Below are 7,670 nucleotides of genomic sequence, written 5' to 3' on the forward strand. Positions count from 1 at the left end.
TTAAAAACTTCATTTTTGGAGGAAAAAATAATAATTTTATTCTCAGCTCCGGTTCGACTTCCAAACGATTCTTATACTTATTTTTGAGGAAAGCCAGTGTTTAAAACCCTTCTTCTTCTTCTACAGCACTACAGCTCAAATTGAGTCTTGGCCTCCTTTATTTTTTGCCTCCACTCTTACTTGTCTGTGGCTGCTTTTCTCCTCACACGGACTCCTAAACGGGCTTGTGTGTCGCTGTTTACTGTGCGCCTTCTTGGCTTTCCAACCGGTCTCTTTCCATGCATTCTAGCATTCAGTGCTCTTTTTGGTAGTCTATCCTCTCCCATTCTTATCACATGTCCGGCCCATTGCAATATTTGTATTCTAATGAAGTCTGACAAGGGTGTGCTTCCTTATAAAGATGATAAAGTTCGTTATTGTATCGACTTCTGAAGATTCCGTTTTCTCTCACAGGTCCTAGCATTCTCCTCAGTACTTTCCTTTCGAATGTGTCGAGTTTGTTTTTGGATGTTTCTTTCAGGACCCAGGCTTCCATGCCATAGCATGTTATTGGTCGAATTAAAGTTTTATAAATTCTCATCTTTGTATTTCGGTGAACACTTTTAGACCGTTACGTAATATATGGAAGAGGGCAAAATAAGCTCTGTTTGCCTGTGTTATTCTCTTCCGTATTTCTCCATCTTCTGATCTGTCGGCATATATTTCTACTCCCAGGTATGTAAACTTTCCAACCGTTTCAATGTCATCTTCGTTGAAAACCCTGCCTAACACTTATAGGTAGCAACAAAAGGAATTAGAAACTATCGCTTTTTCTGCTAAAACTTGGTACTCCTGGTTATACTGACTCAATATCTATATCCGGAAGTCTTGTCTCGGATTCTACGTCCATTGTAAATGAATTCCCTATCCATGCTGTGTTGCTGTGGATGGGGGGAAAATATTCCTTCAGATTTTCCCCAGTCCTCGCAGGTGTTCCTTGAAAGCGGCTGAAATCTCATCCGACAATGATTCACATTATACTCTTTTTGTAGTTCTGTTAGCTTTGTAATTTCCTGCTTCCGCGCGACGTGTCTACAAATTAAGTTTTTGTTGCAGCTTTCACCTTATCTGGTACTACCATTGCTACCTTGTAATGGCATATTTAAATTGTTCAAGAAGTCAAAAATGTACCAAACATAGGCTACCTTGATTAACCAATTGACATCATGAAAAGTGTCTTTAAATTTAAATATTGCATCCCCAGCCGTTGGTGGATGTTGTTCTAAGAATATTGAAATTTCTTCCTTCGATTCAATTAAAGTTTTTTTAAAGCATTCCATGTTAATAGCCAACGCACTTCGCAGTGTAAAAGAAGATGTTCATGTGAAACGGCGAGGCGAGGCGACCCGGCGTTTTGCTTTCATGGCCCGGTACCGGGTCGCGACCCACCATTTGGGAAACGCTGCGCTAGAATATTCCACAGGGTGTTCCGAACTTTGAGGAAAAAACACACTATCATTGCTACACCCGGTATAAAATAACACTTAACTGTTTAGCAATGATATTATTACAGCGATATTGTTAATGAATAAGGCTATAACATATTAAAAAAATCACTTAAATCATCCAACAGGTTTAGGAAATACGAGACTTCAAAAATTGCCAAATTTTTAGGTGAGCCGATTTCTATGCACGTAAGTTTAGTTGATTACATTTTTATTACCTATCAATTTTAGGAAAAAGAGTTATCCTCAATAAATTGCTCTGCATGATCTGAAATCTAAGATTGAACCATCAGATATAAAATTTTATACGAGGTATGTCAAAAAATATGAATTTCGATTAAGAGTAAATTAGGTATGATCTTTATATTTCAATATGGAAAGTAGTTACATACTATGAAAAGTTACTTAGAATTAATTCAAAACTATGTTTAAATATGCAACTACATCCTTCTAATTAAAAAAAAATTGCAATTTTTTGAAGTTATACTTCTTTAGGGATGAGGGTGAATTTTTACATTCACTGGCGCATGCGCACACTGACAGTATGTTGTTAGTTGCTAAATCATCCAAGTTATAATGTATGTATTATCAGCGCAACTAAGGTTTGAAAATAATATTTTAGTGTTTTTAGTAAATATATTTATTATAATTTATGTGTCTTTGGATTTGTCTTCCTTGGGAGTAAGATAATAAATAAGTATTTTAAACATTTTTATATTTAATACTTCACTTGATCTATTTGTCACCGTCGTTTGTAATTACGTCCCAGAAGCCGTAAAAACAAAACCCTGATGGGTTATTGGTAGAGCATTTGACTACATAACGCGAAGGTCCCGGGTTCAAGCCTGACACGGACGATTGTTATTCTTTTTTTTTATTTTTGGTGTTTTTTTAATAAAAAATTTTTGAAAGTGGTAATATTAAAATTAGTTTATTAATTGAATAAAATACAAATAAACTTTTAAGTATATTTATTTCGTTGAAATCATATAATAGAAGTAAAACTTCTTACGTGCGAACAAAGTACACACACATTCTTTTTTTTTAATTACGGATACCCAACATTATTTTATTACAATTATGATAACTATTTTATTATTAATTTTACGAAAAAAAGTCATTCTCTATAAAAAAACTGCATGAAAAAAAAAAAGCATGGTCTAAAATCTAAGATGAAATCATCAGATATCAAATTTTATCCAGTTTATACCAGTTATCAAAGAATATGAATTTAGCTCAAGACGTTGATTGAAATATTGATATGGGTATCAATACCTCAATCAACGCTCAAGAGTAAAATAGGTATAGTCCTTTTCATGACCATTTTTCATTGCGTAACAGTTTTTCGATTTCTCTCTAACGCATTCAATTGTATATGACAGAAAAAAACGCACGTCGGTGATTACATTTCGTCGGTGACATTTTATAACATTTATTCTAGTTATTCTAGTTGTCGATAGATGGCGCCATAATCAAAAAAGAATTATTTATTAAATAAAATAATAATATTATCAATATACTCTGTACAATTTATAAGACTATACAAATCAAAGAAAATGTCATTTTATAAATGCAATAGACACAATTGATTTGTTTTTATTCCAAATTGAAAATAAAATGTGACAACTGTCAGATTTAACTAAAATGTCATGTTAGAATAAATGTCATAAATGTGTATTATCACGGACTTACCTTTAATTTGTGACGCACTGAAAAATGGTCATGAAAAGGAGAATACCTTTATATTTCACAATATAGTGAACTGTATGAGATGAACATTTACTTTTCGTGGCAACGTAACATTGAATCAATGGTTATTAAACAAAAACAAAAAAATTAAACATATTTCATACAGTTTTAAAAATCATTATTAGATGGCGCCAGTTACAGTCTATTATGAAAGTCGTAACTTAGTTTCAGGTAACGTTTGGTAACGTAGAGTGATGCATACTTACCTGGCGTAGGGGTTACCGTGATCAACAAGGCGGTTCCCCCAGGACGAGGCCTATTCATTGCACTACGATTGGGCTGAATCTTGCGATTATCCCTAATGTGGATAACTTCGGACGCACAATTTTTGGTAGTCGGGACTGCGTACGCGCTGTCCCGGTGTTAAATAATCAAAACAAAATCGTTAATAATAATAATCATATGTAACACACAAGGATCACAGTATAGGAGGAATTCCTCCTATACTGTGCAAGGATCAAAGGATATAGAGTTCGAGCGAGTCTCGTAAATTCCACGATTTCGAGCCACGCTTCACGCAACCGTATTTGCGTACTTGTGTTTCAAGTTGCGTGGTCGTGCGGACCAAATTTAAATAATATAATAGTTTCTACTGATTCATAATTATGTATACTATATTATATTATATTAGTTTTTAAATATTGTTAAAGTTTTTAAATATTGTTAAAATTTTTAACATTGTATTTTAATATGTTTTGAGTTGTGTGGTCGTGCTCTGTCGAGTGGAGTTATAATTTACCAAATTTAAATAGGTATACCTAATCGTTTCTACTGATTCATAAAATGTATACTATAATAATATAATCGTTGATTGAGGTATTGGGAGATACCCAATACCTCAATTAACGATTTAATAAATATATTAAAGTTTTTAACATTGTACCTATTTTAATATACTTTGTTTTATTAATAATAATATTACCTAAGTATTGCACCTTGTTCAAAATTTGAACAAGGTGCAACTTTATTTAATAAAGTTCAAGATAAATACCGCGGTTTTTCCATATGAAAATGCAAAGCAAAATAATACAATTTGCAGAGTTTGTAAATGCTTGTTTTTTGATAAAATAATACAAATTGTATGTAGGTAGGTAGAGTAGCAAAGCGTTGAGTAGTTATAGCAAAAGTAGCTACGCCATCTGAGACACGATAAAGATGAAATTAGTTTTATATTTTCTTTTCTCATGGAGCATGCATGATGGAGAGTTTTTTTAAATACGTAACAAAGCATGTTGTTTTGTTATCTATGTTGTTCAAACACCTCAGCTGACACAGTGTCTCAAGTACGATTGCGCGAAATCGTGGAATTTACGAGACTCGCTCGAACTGTAGATCCTTGTATCATATGTAGGCGCGGATCTAGAAATTCATAATAGAGGGGTCAGACTTACCTCAAATATTATATTTTCCAGATTTAGCCATACCTACGACACAGTATATAGGTTTATACAACAATTCGTATAAGCAAAAAAACTGTGCCTACGACTCACACTTACTCTAACGATAAAATACACTATATTTATAATCCCAGATACCTACAGTATCAAAAAGATTGAGCTCTGATGGGATTCTATCCGTATTATCAAGCCATAGTTGCAAGTAAAATAAAACGGAATTATCACAAATACATTTAATATTAAATCATTATTAATATACACAATTTTAAATATGAAGTGACAAATATCTTTATCTAAGGTCGGGAATAATATAACAATAAAGACAAATATATTAATATAGGTAATGGTTTCTGCAAGTTGTGAATAAAGTAACTATAAACCAGATTTACGGAAAGCAATACATACGCTACTAAACACAATTTGTGATACTGGGAACAGTTTGGTTTAATAATACACATAAAGAAAACAAAACTAAGTTATCCTAGTTTATCTAAGAAAACTTACGGTTATCAGTAAGAAATGTAAAGTCATAACAAGAATCCTGATAAAAAATGAAGATATTGATCAAATGGACAAAATGAAATACTTAGGAGTCTGAATTAAGGAAAATCTAAATATGCAATCAGAAATTTAATCAAGAATAGACCAATCAAAGCAGCCTTTTTGAAGATAAAGAAATTACTAAGGATGAGTAACCAAAGACTCAAATTACAACTCCTATATCGAGTGGTAAAATGTCCACTCTACTCTATTCTTCTTTTAAGGTACTGAAGCTTGGACTGCTAATGTTGACATAATTAGAAAGTTGGAGACTTTTGAGATTTGAGATGTGCCTTCTTAGAAAAATTTTGAAAATACCATGGAGTGATCATATTACGAACGAAATGGTGTTGCAAAAACCGGAGGAGACAGAGAACCTTTGACCACCATTAAAAGGAGGAAAACAGCATTATTTTGGGCACATACTTAGAAATGATAAATACGATTTGTTATAGCTAATTATGAAGGGTAACATCGAAGGAAAAATGGGTCCTGGCAGACGACAAATGTTCTGGCTAAAAGCATTCGCGACTGGATCGGGTTTAACACAAAGACAGACGCTTTTAAGAAAAGCAGAAGATAGAGACGAATTTGGAATTCGTCAAATGATGGCATAAATGAATATTATGTACGTTAGAATGGCACAAAAACAATGAATTAACCTTGAATGACAGAATAATAGTAAATAGTAATGATATCTAATAAAAACAGATTCGCACAAAATGCAGTTAATAAAATGTAATGCAATAAAATAAATATAAATATACAATTATACGATACAGTTTATGAACTGCATAATGTCGGTTTGAATCTTTCGTTTGGACATATTCACTATTAATAATTATTGAATAATTATTAGTTAACGCTAGCAAACCGACTATTAATCTCACTGGTCACTTTTTTCCAACTGGAGGTGTAAAGATTAACGCTTCTACCATCAATGAGTAGGTACACGCCCTTGGATTATCTAGTAAAATTCAAATTTTTATATCTTTATTATACCTACTGCAAATTTGAAACGTGACTTTTCATGAGGTAAGGTTTATACCCAGTGTAATGTATTTGCATTTTAAGATATCAAATCTGTTATTCTTTGAATTGAGAAAAATATTTCAGTTGTTTATGGCTCCATCGGTACCCAAACAAATGCGGCTTCAATTTATTTTTCAGAAAAGGCTGGTTTTATGAGATTTTATTGCTTCTTTCAATAATTCTTTGGAAGCGGTTGTCGTTTAATTTAGTGTTCTACTGATGGCTTAAAGTTTAGAGTTGACAGAAGAAAATAATAAATAATAAAAAATACTTATAGACTAAATACAATAGGGGGGTCTATAGACCCTTTGACCCCCCTGTATCCGCGCCTGGATAGTGGATTATGGTTCCCAAACGTGGACGTTTACAAAAGCAAACATAAACATGGACAAAATTGCAAAGAGCAATGGAAAGACAAAAATGTTGCACATAGACTAATGGAAAAGAAAAGTGGATAAAGCGAGAAAATAAAAGTGAGGAATGTTAGACAAGAAGTTGTAAAATTGAAATGGAGATTTACCGGACACAATAAAAGACAAAAAGAAGACATTCTTATAAATTTGAGATCGTGGGAATATAGACGAGGCAGAGGAAGAAATGAGATGGGCAGATGATATCAAGATGAAGCACGTGGGCTCTAGGTGGATAACTGTAGAGACAGACAGAGAAGAATTGAAAAGGTTTGGGGAGACCTATGTCCAAAGATGGACCAAAGAAGGCTAACTAGATTAGAATATTAGATAGATAGACCTATATACCTAATATAAAACTCTTGTAACTCTAATTGTTGACTGTAAAATGGACTGCCCGGAAAGAAAAGTGTATTTGTATATCTATTGTAATTTAGTAGGTATTGAATTTTATTTCTTTATTGATTTAATAGGAAGTATAGTTTATAATGTAATTGAGTGTTAAACCACTTTAAAATAGGAAAATAGAAGAAAAACGGTATACTGTCAAGCAAACCCGTCGTTAATGTGAATGTATATGTACATAATATATAATATAATATGAATATGAAAAAATGTCCATATTTGATGAGTTTAGTTGTTGAGGTTGAGTCTTCTGATGAAGTGGCTGTATACGATTTGGGTGTATATGAAATGTCTTTCGATGAGTTGCGCCGCACCCTGAATAGTCCTATTGAGAAACCTATCTCAATACTGTGGACTCAACTCACAGTTAAGCAACTATTAGATACTCTCTATTCGGTAGGGATACACCGGTCACGGATTAATAAAGAAACAAACGAATCGGCAGGTCGATTGTAATATTTTAGGTATACCAGTAACATAAGCGTAGATCTCGGGTGCGTAGAGGGCCAATATCTATTTAATTATTGAATTTTTAGTAATTTTTTGATTAAAATTTAATAAACAGGATAATTTAAGGAAAAATAATAAGATAAATAATAAAATACAATGCACCCTTGTTAGAAATACCTTTCTTAGCAAAAACTTAATACTAA

General features: G+C 32.7%; 1 non-coding gene across 1 annotated transcript; it reads left to right on the top strand.

Annotated features, from left to right (window-relative positions):
• Positions 1 to 3,431: 3,431 nt before the first annotated feature.
• On the top strand, positions 3,432 to 3,595 carry LOC126879304 (U1 spliceosomal RNA). The gene has a single exon (XR_007696042.1). It is a non-coding gene; the product is annotated as a U1 spliceosomal RNA (small nuclear RNA).
• The last annotated feature ends 4,075 nt before the right edge of the window (positions 3,596 to 7,670 follow it).

The sequence above is a fragment of the Diabrotica virgifera genome, chromosome 1, assembly GCF_917563875.1.
Source record: "Diabrotica virgifera virgifera chromosome 1, PGI_DIABVI_V3a".
In the NCBI taxonomy this organism is placed as follows: domain Eukaryota; kingdom Metazoa; phylum Arthropoda; class Insecta; order Coleoptera; family Chrysomelidae; genus Diabrotica; species Diabrotica virgifera.